General features: G+C 37.4%; 1 long non-coding RNA gene across 1 annotated transcript; it reads left to right on the top strand.

The window, feature by feature from the left end:
• Positions 1 to 66: 66 nt before the first annotated feature.
• On the top strand, positions 67 to 11,307 carry LOC149097453 (uncharacterized). The gene is made up of 5 exons (XR_016204350.1): positions 67 to 607; positions 845 to 893; positions 9,216 to 9,274; positions 9,534 to 9,590; positions 10,715 to 11,307. It is a non-coding gene; the product is annotated as an uncharacterized LOC149097453 (long non-coding RNA).
• The last annotated feature ends 2,440 nt before the right edge of the window (positions 11,308 to 13,747 follow it).

Raw genomic sequence — 13,747 nt, 5'->3', positions numbered from 1 at the left:
CATACATGTACCTGTGTGTTCTAACTAGTATTGTCGGATAACGACTATAAATCAAAGGCTCCATCAGGAGTGCTCACCGGAGCCGATATACAAAATATCCGCTCCGCAGGGCTTAGTACGCTGGCTGGGATTCTTAAGCTTTGGCATGGAACTTGCTGGGAAGCCCGCTTCAAAACAATTGCTTGCTTACTGGTTTATACTCGGAAGCTTATCCTAGCTGGAAAATGCGCATTTTTGGCATGAATCTAGCTGGTAAATTTTAATGTGAGGTTTTCCCTGGTAGACTAGCTCCATTAACAGCCGCCACTCTGGAAAATTAGCCCCGGGAAATTAGCATGCACTCATCAACCGAAGGCATTTCGCGCGAAGAATGGACTCAGGGTGCCGCCTAGTGATATGATCACTTAGGATTCGTCTATCCAGGCATGCGCTGCGTCATATTACACAGCAATTATATGACCCCTGTGTGACAGCTGAGCTGTCGACTTTGAAAGCGTAAACGTTGCTATTGCAGGCGCGGTCACGTCCCAGCCAAAGCTTTTGGCTACAGCGCTCTACAGAGTCGGGAACGGTTTCTTAATAAGAGAGTTGATTTTATTTCAACAAGGTAAGTTTCCTGTACCTTCTCTTGTCTGTTAGCTGTGTAGTTTCAGACCTACTCTACTATTCTGTATTTGCCGTTATTGTTCTGACCAAGTTGGATAACAATTAATTTTATGTGCATTATCCCCGAGCATTATCTTCTTGGTGTGCTTTCCGTTTAGACAACCAGATCTTCTTTGTTGTTTAACACATGTCGAAAATTCTTGATTTACTTATTCAGATGTTGACAATTTTGTTTCAGCAATCGTCAGAATCGTTTCGTGTAACGCAGCTAAAGACCATTTACTGAGGTATCTCAGTCTTGTGAGCTGTTGTATGTCTTTCGTGCAATAATACCGGAAATAGTATCGTCTTTGACAAATGCTTATGCGCGCCGTCTACTTTAGATGTAACATGTTTACTTGTATAGCTAATAAGCTTATATACACTTAGTATTTAAATTTAAATCAAATTCTAGGCACAAGTATTCTCATCATATCGCGAACATTTCATCGAGTGTGTGCTTACCATACATCGACAGACAGACAGACCAGGACATTTAAGCAAAAGTCGCGGATTGTAGTTGTTTTGTTTTTCGCTATATCGTTTTTGGGCTATTGATACTGTTATATTTATGATACTGCTATATTTATGGAAAATGGAACAGTTCGTTTTGCTCGGAATTTTTAGAATAATGGTAATGTGGCAGAAACTTTAAGAGAACGAAATCTTATTATCTGAACTTATGAGCTGTTGTTTCCTTTGATTTTACACTTCTTCCGAAAAGATATTCCACCGTTCCCTTGGGTGTCCCTGATGTTTTGCTACGAAATTTACGTCTTGAAGTCTCAAGGGTGGAATTCTGTGAGCGACGTTCGTGCTTCATTTCTATGATTTCCAATCAGGTTATTCTTAGTTTAATAGCGCGCGCGAATATACGTATGTATATTTTATTTGTATGAGTTCGGCTTGAACGCGTCCCAAGCAAGGAGACAAACAAGGTTTTATACGTAGCTTAACATTCCGTTGTTTCTACATTCACAAAGCTTGTTTTAAGAAAAAGGTAACTTGGATTTCCAGGGTTACAAACGATGCAATTTTTTGGCGTTTGTATTTTCGTGCAATTTTGACGCAAATACCGAAAGAACGGTATCGCGATGCAAAGCAGCGAAATTTTATCGCGTGTGCCATAGTTTCTTCAGCGGCGCGTGACGCCAGAATAACAGTTCATTTTTTTAGGCTTGCCATAAGTCGACTCTTTCTTGAAGCGGAACAAGTGTAACTGCGAGAAGTCTTCTCGTTCCGCCAACACGCACGAGTTGAAATTTAATTTATTTAACATTGGCGCGAAAATATGGTTGCCCACCGATGACCAGATATGATGACCTTGCCTCGAAAAAACACTCTCTCAGGCCACTCCTTCCTAAATACGAAATAACTGAAGCATGTTTGATTAACATAATACCGGGTTAACTTTCATACTAGTACGAACGAAGGGCGCTAAAAAATGCCCAAATTTTGAATTAGGGTAGGTGCTGTGGTCTTGCAAATGTTTATGAAACATATGGGTCGACTTGAGATGAAGATGAAGTTAAGATGAAGAAAAAAAAATACTTTTAGCCTTCGAAAAGGCTCCCGGCGAGGACAGAAAAAAATTTGGCGAGCGCGAAACAGAATAATTCGGAGAGTGAAGCGATCGGGGCGGGACAGGGTAGCCTGTAGACTTATATATTTGATGTGCCTATCCGCCGTTTGTGTTAAGCTGCAACAAATCAATCAATGAGGTAATTAGACCTGTCAAGAAGCTACATTTTCTGTACTGGCAAACAGATCTAATCGACTTAATCATTCAGCCAGGCCCGGCGTAAGTAACATGTTCACGGAACATTTCAAATTTTGTCCCTCCAGAGCCAATATTTAGAGAGCTTAAAACATATTTTGCAACACCGAAGTGAGCCTAAAGAAATTATTAGCAAATGATAGAGGTGTCGAACTCTGCTAAGCGACATGTAGATAACAGCGGAAAGTTCGGAAACCACGCCCTTGACCACTTGGGAAAAGTTTTCATCTTTGCCGGCTAAAAAACCACAAAAATTTGAAACCGCAACGGGAAAGGAAAACTTTTAGACAGAAACGGAGGGTCGCACTAGTGGGAGATAATTGTCAGTACCAAATTTCAAATTTATTTGCTTGGCAATGTCATCCCAAGCTTTGCGGGCTTGACTGCTATTGATGCGATCGAAATTCTCGGCTCACAGGTTGAATAGCATTTTTTCTTCGTCATCTAACCATCTTACATAAGATCGTTTTCCAGTATCTACGGGTTCAGGATCAGGAGACGATTGGGAAGGCGAAGATGACGACGTTTGTGAAGTGCTTGCTTGCATGGACCTGGTCGGTAGAGCGCTTTCCTGCGCAATGCTCGCATGTGAAGTGCTCGGTTACGTTCCCCTTCCAGTCATATCATTGTAGACGGGAGCATACTGCGGGTATTCCATGCTCTCGCCGTAAAAAGCTTGAAAACCTCGTTTTTCATGTTACGCTGACAAGCGTTCACAGTTACCGCTGTGATTCCCATTGTTTGGCTCGACTTTTCGAAAATCTGCCTGCCCCACCCAAACACTACGGCGTCTTTGATGTTTTGCCGATTCGCAAAGTTTTTGCCAAAGCGAAAAACCTGCGGTCGCTCTAGGCAAAGGCCCGCGATGACAGATTTCCACCGCAAAGTAAACAAATTCTGGCAAAGATTTCCCAAGTGCGACCCATACCTATAGCACAGTCAGACGGCTCCACTCTACTTAAAATTCCTCCTCATAACAGAGCATTTTGTTCTTGTTAGGCAGCACAATCAGTATCAAACTTGCTATTAATTGCCCTTAAAATAAAGACGTTTTGATCGTAATATCAGTCTCAATGCGTTTACGTAATTTCAATGTGATGTTCTATAAAAAAGGCTTTACAGAAAAAGAGACTCTAGCTTTCCATATTTTGCGACTCCGTTTGAACTGGCCTCTTTGGAGCATTCTTTGTTTCTGTAGGGAATCATGAAATGATGCCGCCTCGAACAATCGCGGTGTTGAAGGAAACATGAGAGGCACACCATTGGCTACCGAGCTCACAGCTCACAGCAAGAGGAAAAGGGTTTGCAAAAATTAATGAGCTAGTTACTTCTAACCATATCTTTGTTAACTAATAGAGAAAAAAACGTTAGAGAAAAAACGTTTGTGAACTATTTAGTGGTTGTTTAATGCTTAAAGACCACATGCTGAATGGTATACAGGAAGTGAGTTAACCGCTTTCTCACTAACCGAAAGTGTCCCGTGACAGAGCCTCCCAACAAAAATGAAGTTACCTCTTTAACGGCTCATCGTAAGCTAATTTTAAGTGATCTCGTTGGAGGCTCCAACACATGGAAGGTTGTGCCGCGAAAGTATTTGTTATCTCTGAAGGGAGGTTTGGAAACACCAAAAGATTATTTTACTTGTAGACGACTGCTGGTAATTTTCCCAAATTATCCCAGAATCCTGATGTCTTTTCGAGAAATTCGGAGGCATTTGAACAAGTGTTTGATCTCAAAAGACTTTCCTAAACTGGCGAAAACACGTCAGCTAATTAGGAGAAAAGTGTTGTCTGCCAAAATACAATAAAGTAAGCTTAATGGAGATAAATTTTGCTTGAAACATGTAAACCTAACTTAATGTTTAGAGAAGTGTTTGCGATTTCGCAAGGGAGTCCAAACTTCTTCTGAACAACTTAACTTAATTTAGAGAAGTGATGGTGATCTCACAAGGGATTCCAAAACTTCGTAACATCTTAACTTAATTTAGAAAAGTGTTTGTGATCTCGCAAGGGATTCCAAAACGTCTTCTGAACACCTTACCTTAATTTAGAGAAGTGTTTGTGATCTCGCTAGGGATTCCAAACCTTCGTAACATCTTTACATATTTTAGAAAAGTGTTTGTGATCTCGCAAGGGATTCCAAAACCTCTTCTAAACATCTTAACTCACTTTAGAGAAGTGTTTGTGATCTCACAAGGGATTCCAAAACTTCGTAACATCTTAACCTACTCTAGAAAAGTGTTTGTGATCTTGCAATGAATTCCAAAACTTCTTCTAAACATCTTAACTTATTTTAGAGAAGTGTTTGTGATCTCACAAGGGATTCCAAAACTTCGTAACATCTTAACTTACTTTAGAAAAGTGTTTGTGATCTCGCAAGGGATTCCAAAACTTCTTCTAAACATCTTAACTTATTTTAGAGAAGTGTTTGTGATCTCGCAAGGGATTCCAAACCTTCGTAACATCTTAACTTACTTTAGAAAAGTGTTTGTGATCTCGCAAGGGATTCCAAAACTTCTTCTAAACATCTTAACTTATTTTAGAGAAGTGTTTGTGATCTCGCAAGGGATTCCAAACCTTCGTAACATCTTAACTTACTTTAGAAAAGTGTTTGTGATCTCGCAAGGGATTCCAAAACTTCTTCTAAACATCTTAACTTATTTTAGAGAAGTGTTTGTGATCTCACAAGGGATTCCAAAACTTCGTAACATCTTTACTTACTTTAGAAAAGTGTTTGTGATCTCGCAAGGGATTCCAAAACTTCTTCTAAACATCTTAACTTATTTTAGAGAAGTGTTTGTGATCTCGCAAGGGATTCCAAAACTTCGTAACATCTTAACTTACTTTAGAAAAGTGTTTGTGATCTCACAAGGGATTCCAAAACTTCCTAACATCTTAACTTATTTTAGAGAAGTGTTTGTGATCTCGCAAGGGATTCCAAAACTTCTTCTAAACATCTTAACTTATTTTAGAGAAGTGTTTGTGATCTCGCAAGGGATTCCAAAACTTCGTAACATCTTAACTTACTTTAGAAAAGTGTTTGTGATCTCACAAGGGATTCCAAAACTTCCTAACATCTTAACTTATTTTAGAGAAGTGTTTGTGATCTCGCAAGGGATTCCAAAACTTCTTCTAAACATCTTAACTTATTTTAGAGAAGTGTTTGTGATCTCGCAAGGGATTCCAAAACTTCGTAACATCTTAACTTACTTTAGAAAAGTGTTTGTGATCTCGCAAGGGATTCCAAAACTTCTTCTAAACATCTTAACTTATTTTAGAGAAGTGTTTGTGATCTCACAAGGGATTCCAAAACTTCGTAACATCTTAACTTACTTTAGAAAAGTGTTTGTGATCTCGCAAGGGATTCCAAAACTTCTTCTAAACATCTTAACTTATTTTAGAAAAGTGTTTGTGATCTCGCAAGGGATTCCAAAACTTCGTAACATCTTAACTTACTTTAGAAAAGTGTTTGTGATCTCGCAAGGGATTCCAAAACTTCTTCTAAACATCTTAACTTATTTTAGAGAAGTGTTTGTGATCTCACAAGGGATTCCAAAACTTCGTAACATCTTAACTTACTTTAGAAAAGTGTTTGTGATCTCGCAAGGGATTCCAAAACTTCTTCTAAAAATCTTAACTTATTTTAGAAAAGTGTTTGTGATCTCGCAAGGGATTCCAAAACTTCGTAACATCTTAACTTACTTTAGAAAAGTGTTTGTGATCTCGCAAGGGATTCCAAAACTTCTTCTAAACATCTTAACTTATTTTAGAGAAGTGTTTGTGATCTCACAAGGGATTCCAAAACTTCGTAACATCTTTACTTACTTTAGAAAAGTGTTTGTGATCTCGCAAGGGATTCCAAAACTTCTTCTAAACATCTTAACTTATTTTAGAGAAGTGTTTGTGATCTCGCAAGGGATTCCAAAACTTCGTAACATCTTAACTTACTTTAGAAAAGTGTTTGTGATCTCGCAAGGGATTCCAAAACTTCTTCTAAACATCTTAACTTATTTTAGAGAAGTGTTTGTGATCTCGCAAGGGATTCCAAAACTTCTTCTAAACATCTTAACTTATTTTAGAGAAGTGTTTGTGATCTCGCAAGGGATTCCAAAACTTCGTAACATCTTTACTTACTTTAGAAAAGTGTTTGTGATCTCGCAAGGGATTCCAAAACTTCGTAACATCTTAACTTACTTTAGAAAAGTGTTTGTGATCTCGCAAGGGATTCCAAAACTTCTTCTAAACATCTTAACTTATTTTAGAGAAGTGTTTGTGATCTCACAAGGGATTCCAAAACTTCGTAACATCTTAACTTACTTTAGAAAAGTGTTTGTGATCTCGCAAGGGATTCCAAAACTTCTTCTAAACATCTTAACTTATTTTAGAAAAGTGTTTGTGATCTCGCAAGGGATTCCAAAACTTCGTAACATCTTAACTTACTTTAGAAAAGTGTTTGTGATCTCGCAAGGGATTCCAAAACTTCTTCTAAACATCTTAACTTATTTTAGAGAAGTGTTTGTGATCTCACAAGGGATTCCAAAACTTCGTAACATCTTTACTTACTTTAGAAAAGTGTTTGTGATCTCGCAAGGGATTCCAAAACTTCTTCTAAACATCTTAACTTATTTTAGAGAAGTGTTTGTGATCTCGCAAGGGATTCCAAAACTTCGTAACATCTTAACTTACTTTAGAAAAGTGTTTGTGATCTCGCAAGGGATTCCAAAACTTCTTCTAAACATCTTAACTTATTTTAGAGAAGTGTTTGTGATCTCGCAAGGGATTCCAAAACTTCTTCTAAACATCTTAACTTATTTTAGAGAAGTGTTTGTGATCTCGCAAGGGATTCCAAAACTTCGTAACATCTTTACTTACTTTAGAAAAGTGTTTGTGATCTCGCAAGGGATTCCAAAACTTCGTAACATCTTAACTTACTTTAGAAAAGTGTTTGTGATCTCGCAAGGGATTCCAAAACTTCTTCTAAACATCTTAACTTATTTTAGAGAAGTGTTTGTGATCTCACAAGGGATTCCAAAACTTCGTAACATCTTAACTTACTTTAGAAAAGTGTTTGTGATCTCGCAAGGGATTCCAAAACTTCTTCTAAACATCTTAACTTATTTTAGAGAAGTGTTTGTGATCTCACAAGGGATTCCAAAACTTCGTAACATCTTAACTTACTTTAGAAAAGTGTTTGTGATCTCGCAAGGGATTCCAAAACTTCTTCTAAACATCTTAACTTATTTTAGAGAAGTGTTTGTGATCTCGCAAGGGATTCCAAAACTTCGTAACATCTTTACTTACTTTAGAAAAGTGTTTGTGATCTCGCAAGAGATTCCAAAACTTCTTCTAAACATCTTAACTTATTTTAGAGAAGTGTTTGTGATCTCACAAGGGATTCCAAAACTTCGTAACATCTTAACTTACTTTAGAAAAGTGTTTGTGATCTCACAAGGGATTCCAAAACTTCCTAACATCTTAACTTATTTTAGAGAAGTGTTTGTGATCTCGCAAGGGATTCCAAAACTTCTTCTAAACATCTTAACTTATTTTAGAGAAGTGTTTGTGATCTCGCAAGGGATTCCAAAACTTCGTAACATCTTAACTTACTTTAGAAAAGTGTTTGTGATCTCGCAAGGGATTCCAAAACTTCTTCTAAACATCTTAACTTATTTTAGAGAAGTGTTTGTGATCTCACAAGGGATTCCAAAACTTCGTAACATCTTTACTTACTTTAGAAAAGTGTTTGTGATCTCGCAAGGGATTCCAAAACTTCTTCTAAACATCTTAACTTATTTTAGAGAAGTGTTTGTGATCTCGCAAGGGATTCCAAAACTTCGTAACATCTTAACTTACTTTAGAAAAGTGTTTGTGATCTCGCAAGGGATTCCAAAACTTCTTCTAAACATCTTAACTTATTTTAGAGAAGTGTTTGTGATCTCGCAAGGGATTCCAAAACTTCGTAACATCTTTACTTACTTTAGAAAAGTGTTTGTGATCTCGCAAGGGATTCCAAAACTTCTTCTAAACATCTTAACTTATTTTAGAAAAGTGTTTGTGATCTCGCAAGGGATTCCAAAACTTCGTAACATCTTAACTTACTTTAGAAAAGTGTTTGTGATCTCGCAAGGGATTCCAAAACTTCTTCTAAACATCTTAACTTATTTTAGAGAAGTGTTTGTGATCTCACAAGGGATTCCAAAACTTCGTAACATCTTTACTTACTTTAGAAAAGTGTTTGTGATCTCGCAAGGGATTCCAAAACTTCTTCTAAACATCTTAACTTATTTTAGAGAAGTGTTTGTGATCTCGCAAGGGATTCCAAAACTTCGTAACATCTTAACTTACTTTAGAAAAGTGTTTGTGATCTCGCAAGGGATTCCAAAACTTCTTTTGAACATCTTAACTTATATTAGAGAAGTGTTTGTGATCTCGCAAGGGATTCCAAAACTCCTACAGTTTATTTAACTAGATGAATGCTGTAACAAGGTTTTCGAAAACTGCAGAAAAAAAAAAAGAAATTCACTACCTATACTAAGAGAAATACTTCAAAACTCTCTTTGGTTCTCCTGAAGGTTCCTTGAACATCGTAGTTTGTTATTCAACTGTATGAGTGTTTTTTAATTTATGAAAGTTTCCTAATCATTGAAGGGTTTACAAAGATTTTACTTAGAAGAAGTGCAGTTACATATAGGTTATTTTAAACAATTATACCCATTTACGTGAAGTGTTATTATTTACGACTGTTCTTCGTGATTGTATTTTATTGTGTTCACATGATGTAAGTTTCTCCGCAGGTTCTAGAGTGGAACGTGGAGTACTTTGTTGGTGTTTTGCTGAACAAATTGCATTTCAGGTATGATATAGGCTTTCCTGCAATTTGAAAAGGGAAAAGAAGGGACTCGCGTCCATATAGAGGTGTTTTTTTAACAGTTAGACACGAGTTTTTTTATGAAGGAAAGAGTGGTTTTTTTTTTAGTTTTATTAGGCAATTTCAAAGATAAAGGTACAAAACTGTCAATTTTTCCTTTTGAAGGTCAAAAAAGTCAATACCATTTTTCAAGATAAAGATCAACGCGCGCATGCTAAATTTTGTTCCTTTCCTTTTTACACAGGTTGAAAGAGAGAGTTGACTGTGAGACCATTTTGCGTCAACAATTCAGGTAATTCAGGTAGGTAATTCACCTCATATAATAACGTTAAGGACCGCAAAAAGATTCTAAGGAAAGCTCTTTTTAACAGCTCAGTTTCACGAAAATAAGTAGACATATGGTCAGCTGCATATTACTAATTTCTGGTAGAAATGCTAGCGTCGGACGTGGTGATGGTTGTTGAGCATCTGACATAAGCAGTTAGAAGAAGTGTTATGCAAATGGAAACTGGAATTATGCAGTTTACAGGCTTCGAGGTCAAGATAGTGCCTTCCTGGCAAACGTTTTGTTTAGTAAAGCATATTAAATAATTAGTAGCGTTAAAATCAGATATAATTAATCAGTAACAAGATTCAGTTTTCTGTCAGAAACTCGAAAGCCTCCAGTAGAAAATATCCAATGCAAAAATAGCAGCCTAAATGTATGTCGCCCAGAAGAAACACTTCCCTAAAGGAATTAAAACTATTTACCTTGAAGATTAGGACAAAATAAATCACTGTGTCGAGTTTTAAGGCTATCTTCTTCTCTAATTGGAGATCACAATTACATATACGTTATCAAAAAAGTGAAAACGAGGCTATGTAGGCCAGAGTCGTTTTATTCCCTTATAATCCGTTAAATAAGTCTCTACTTTGTAACCTTTAAACCAAAAAACGCCAAAGCGTTTTTAGTATTTTGTTCCATTTGGTTTTTTAGTGTGATCACGTTATAAGAAACGTGACCAGACAACAGAAGGCATTGGTAGCCATTTTTGCATATGGTCAGTTAGAAAAATAGATCGTTAGATGATGTTGTAGCTTCCTAGAGGGACGCTGTTTGGGCAAGAATGCACTTTCTTTAGTGCATCTGCTAACGAGGATTAGGATGTTTTGGATTATAGATTCTGGGTACGATTTCTCACAATTGCCGCCAACACTTGACTCGGAGCTACAGTTGGGATTATAAGAAGATATATGGTCTTTCACATATTCACTTGTAGTTGGGACTATGGTTGAAGGGGCAGGTGCACCAGAGCAGTTTTGTTTTCTCACAATTCTTTCAAAATTTGCAAACGAATGAACTATTAATATTGCTCTGGCCCGAGAATGAAAACTAGTTCAAAATGTCTGCTGGTTTTTCTCAATGTTGAGTTTTTGTATTTGTAGCTAGCAAGGGGTTATTAATACAGTCTGGATTATAGATTCTGAGGAACAGGTACGATTTCTCATAAGTGCCACCAATACTTAAAGATATACTCGGGGCTGTCAAAAAGTTATGTCGTTAAGTTTGAAGGGGGCAGGTACACCAGAGCAGTTTAAAAACTGGAATGTGTGAGCTCGAGGTTCATTTCCAGCCCTTGTTCCTCCCATTATGGACTGAGAGGAAAAATTCAATTACAATTTGTAAATTAGTAGAGCTAACTCTAGGTATTGAACAGATCCGAGCATGAAATCCACTATAGTACATTTGAAATTATCTGCCAGTTTCAGAAGGTAACTAAGGCAGTCTGAACCTGGGTCCGTTGCGGTATTGGTTTCCTAAAAACGCTGACAACCCTAAACAGCAGTGGCAGTTAAGCAATTAGTTTATCGTAAGTTTTCATTTTCTAGGTATTGCTCATTTTATGGCAAAATAAATGGTTTCTATAGATTTTTTTACAACAAACATTTAATTCTATTGGATTTTACTCTTTTTTTATGCATGCTACATCTCCATTGAAGCCTGTATACATTTGGAAGAAAAAATGCAATCTACTTTGTATTTTTCATTAACAGCTGAATGGAGCAATGAGTTCTTGTAGTCTTTGTGGCCTTGGACACAGTTCAATTATGATACATTCAGCGACAATTGTTTTGCGGAAGGCTATAAATTACCGCTAGATGAATTATTGCATGGATGGAGAACTGTCCTAATCTTACTGCCATTCAATGATAATTGTAGTGTTTCCTTTTTGAGGTAAGTAAAATTTTTTGTTTTTTCATGTTCACTAGTTAATTTAGTCATAATTGATTAAGTAATTATAATTAATTAATTGATTAATTATAACTGAGTCAAATTAATTAATTGATTAATTAATTAGATTCAACGGAATTTTAATTTAATTAACTCAATTAATTAAATTAAAATTGAATTTAAAAAGTTATTTATACTCTTCCTGGCTGGCGCAAAAAGTAATGTAAAAATTGCTGGGAAAACCAGCGTTTCTTAAGTTGTGCTGGCTGGGAAAAAGCATCCCCCAAACGGTTCCTGGCTGGCAACTTCATTTAGTTATCTTCTACTAGCTGGCAGTGCGGAGCGGATATTATTTTCCCGCGGTTGTTAATTATTAACTATTTATCTCTTATTGGATGTCAATTAATACTTTCGAGCAACAACAAGTCAATTTTAAAATTTTTCCCGTTGAGCACTCCTGAAAACGTTATTTATTCTGTAAGGCATTTCTTCGAGCGCAGCACAACTGAGGCTTCAGTTGTCGCGCGTTGTTGATACACTCAGAAACAATACTATAGAAGGTGAAATTATCTTCAGTAAATGTCTTCCTGCGCGTTAGCCCCAGCGAAGAAAAAATAGACCACAAGAAGAAAGAAAGCTGATTCTTTTGGCAGGGTTGGGATTCAAACGCACAAGGGACTGAGCTACAAAGCCAGACAAGCGCTAATCTTAATTAATGTGGCAATTCGTGGCAAGGGCAAGATTGTACTGCAATACAATTGAAATTACTAGAGTCAATTCGCTGATTTCTAGCTTGTAACTAAGCCCGTTAGCCCATAGAAGTCATAGCCTAACGGATGGTTAGGTTGGAAACTCTCTCACTGAAAGAGGATTTCTAAAGAAAATTCTTACCTTTGTTGTGAAAATCTTTTGGCTGACCGAGTCACAACTCACACTGAATTTCTCTTGTTGTAGAGTGGTGGTTGGCTCAACCTAACGGGACAGATAGTATCAAACTTTTCAGTCGCAATTTTGAATTAGTTGCAACGGCTTGATTTGTTGTTTCAACAGCACGTGAAAAGTCACAGGTTGAGCAACTATTTACAAACAGCCAAACAGCTGTGCTCATATAAAAGCCCAAATATATGTACAACAGATTACTAATAAAGCAAACTCTACCAATCTTCATAACTGTCGTAAAACAACTACCAACAGACCTTCAGCGATCCTTATCACACAACGTAATCTTTTTTTTTTCCAAACACCCAATTTTTTTAAGATTTGTCAGCAGACTCACAATACTCGTAGAAATACAGTCGACTCCCGATAACTCCTGTGGGTGGTGCGGTGGCCTCATGGTTAGTGCGCTCGTCTCCGGATCGAGCGGTCCGGGTTCGAGCCCTGGCCGGGGACATTGTGTTGTGTTCTTGGGCAAGACACTTTACTCTCACAGTGCCCCTCTCCACCCAGGTATATAAATGGTTACTGGCGAACTTAATGCTGGGGGTAACCCTGCGATGGACTAGCATCCCATCCAGGGGGGAGTAGAAATACTCCTAGTCGCTTCATGCTATGGAAACCGGGATAAGCTCCGGCCTGATGGGCCACTTGGCTCGCATGCAGACTTTACCCGATAACTCGAGCCCTCGCTAACTCGAACCTCGCGCTAACTCGAAACCAAAATCGATTTTCCCTGGATTTCCGTCATATATTTACTGTAATTTTACCCTAGGTAACTCGAACCCTCTATAACTCGAACCTCCCGCTAACTCGAAACCAAAATCGATTTTCCCTGGATTTCCGTCATATATTTACTGTAATTTTACCCCAGGTAACTCGAACCCTCGATAGCTCGAACCTCCCGCTAACTCGAAGCAATTTTCGTTTCCCTTCAGGTGACTTTCTTTATAATTTTACCCTCGATAACTCGAACCATGTCTGTCAATACGTGACAAGCCAAAACAGACAGTGAACCGTAGTCCAAAACGTTAAATTTATTTTGAAGCAGCTGTGTGGTTTATACGAAATTAAGAAATGTATTGTTCCACTTAAACTTGATGCATGAACTTTGAAAATGTAAAACCCAGAAGCCCGACATTGTTCTCTTTAAAAAACCTGTACAGTTCACAGTTCTTGGACTTCTCCCTGCTGCTTTTTCACATTACGTTACGTTCCGATTTATACAGTAATTTAAAGATATATTGTTTTATTTTCACTCGACTTCTCTATTCTGTAATTAAATCTGATTAAAATGTACACTGCATGAA

This window comes from Orbicella faveolata, unplaced genomic scaffold, assembly GCF_042242905.1.
Source record: "Orbicella faveolata isolate gen_17 unplaced genomic scaffold, um_ofav_v1 contig_47, whole genome shotgun sequence".
Taxonomy (NCBI): Eukaryota; Metazoa; Cnidaria; class Anthozoa; order Scleractinia; family Merulinidae; genus Orbicella; species Orbicella faveolata.
Note: the sequence above shows the minus strand (reverse complement) of the source record. Positions and strands in the feature narration are given on the sequence as shown.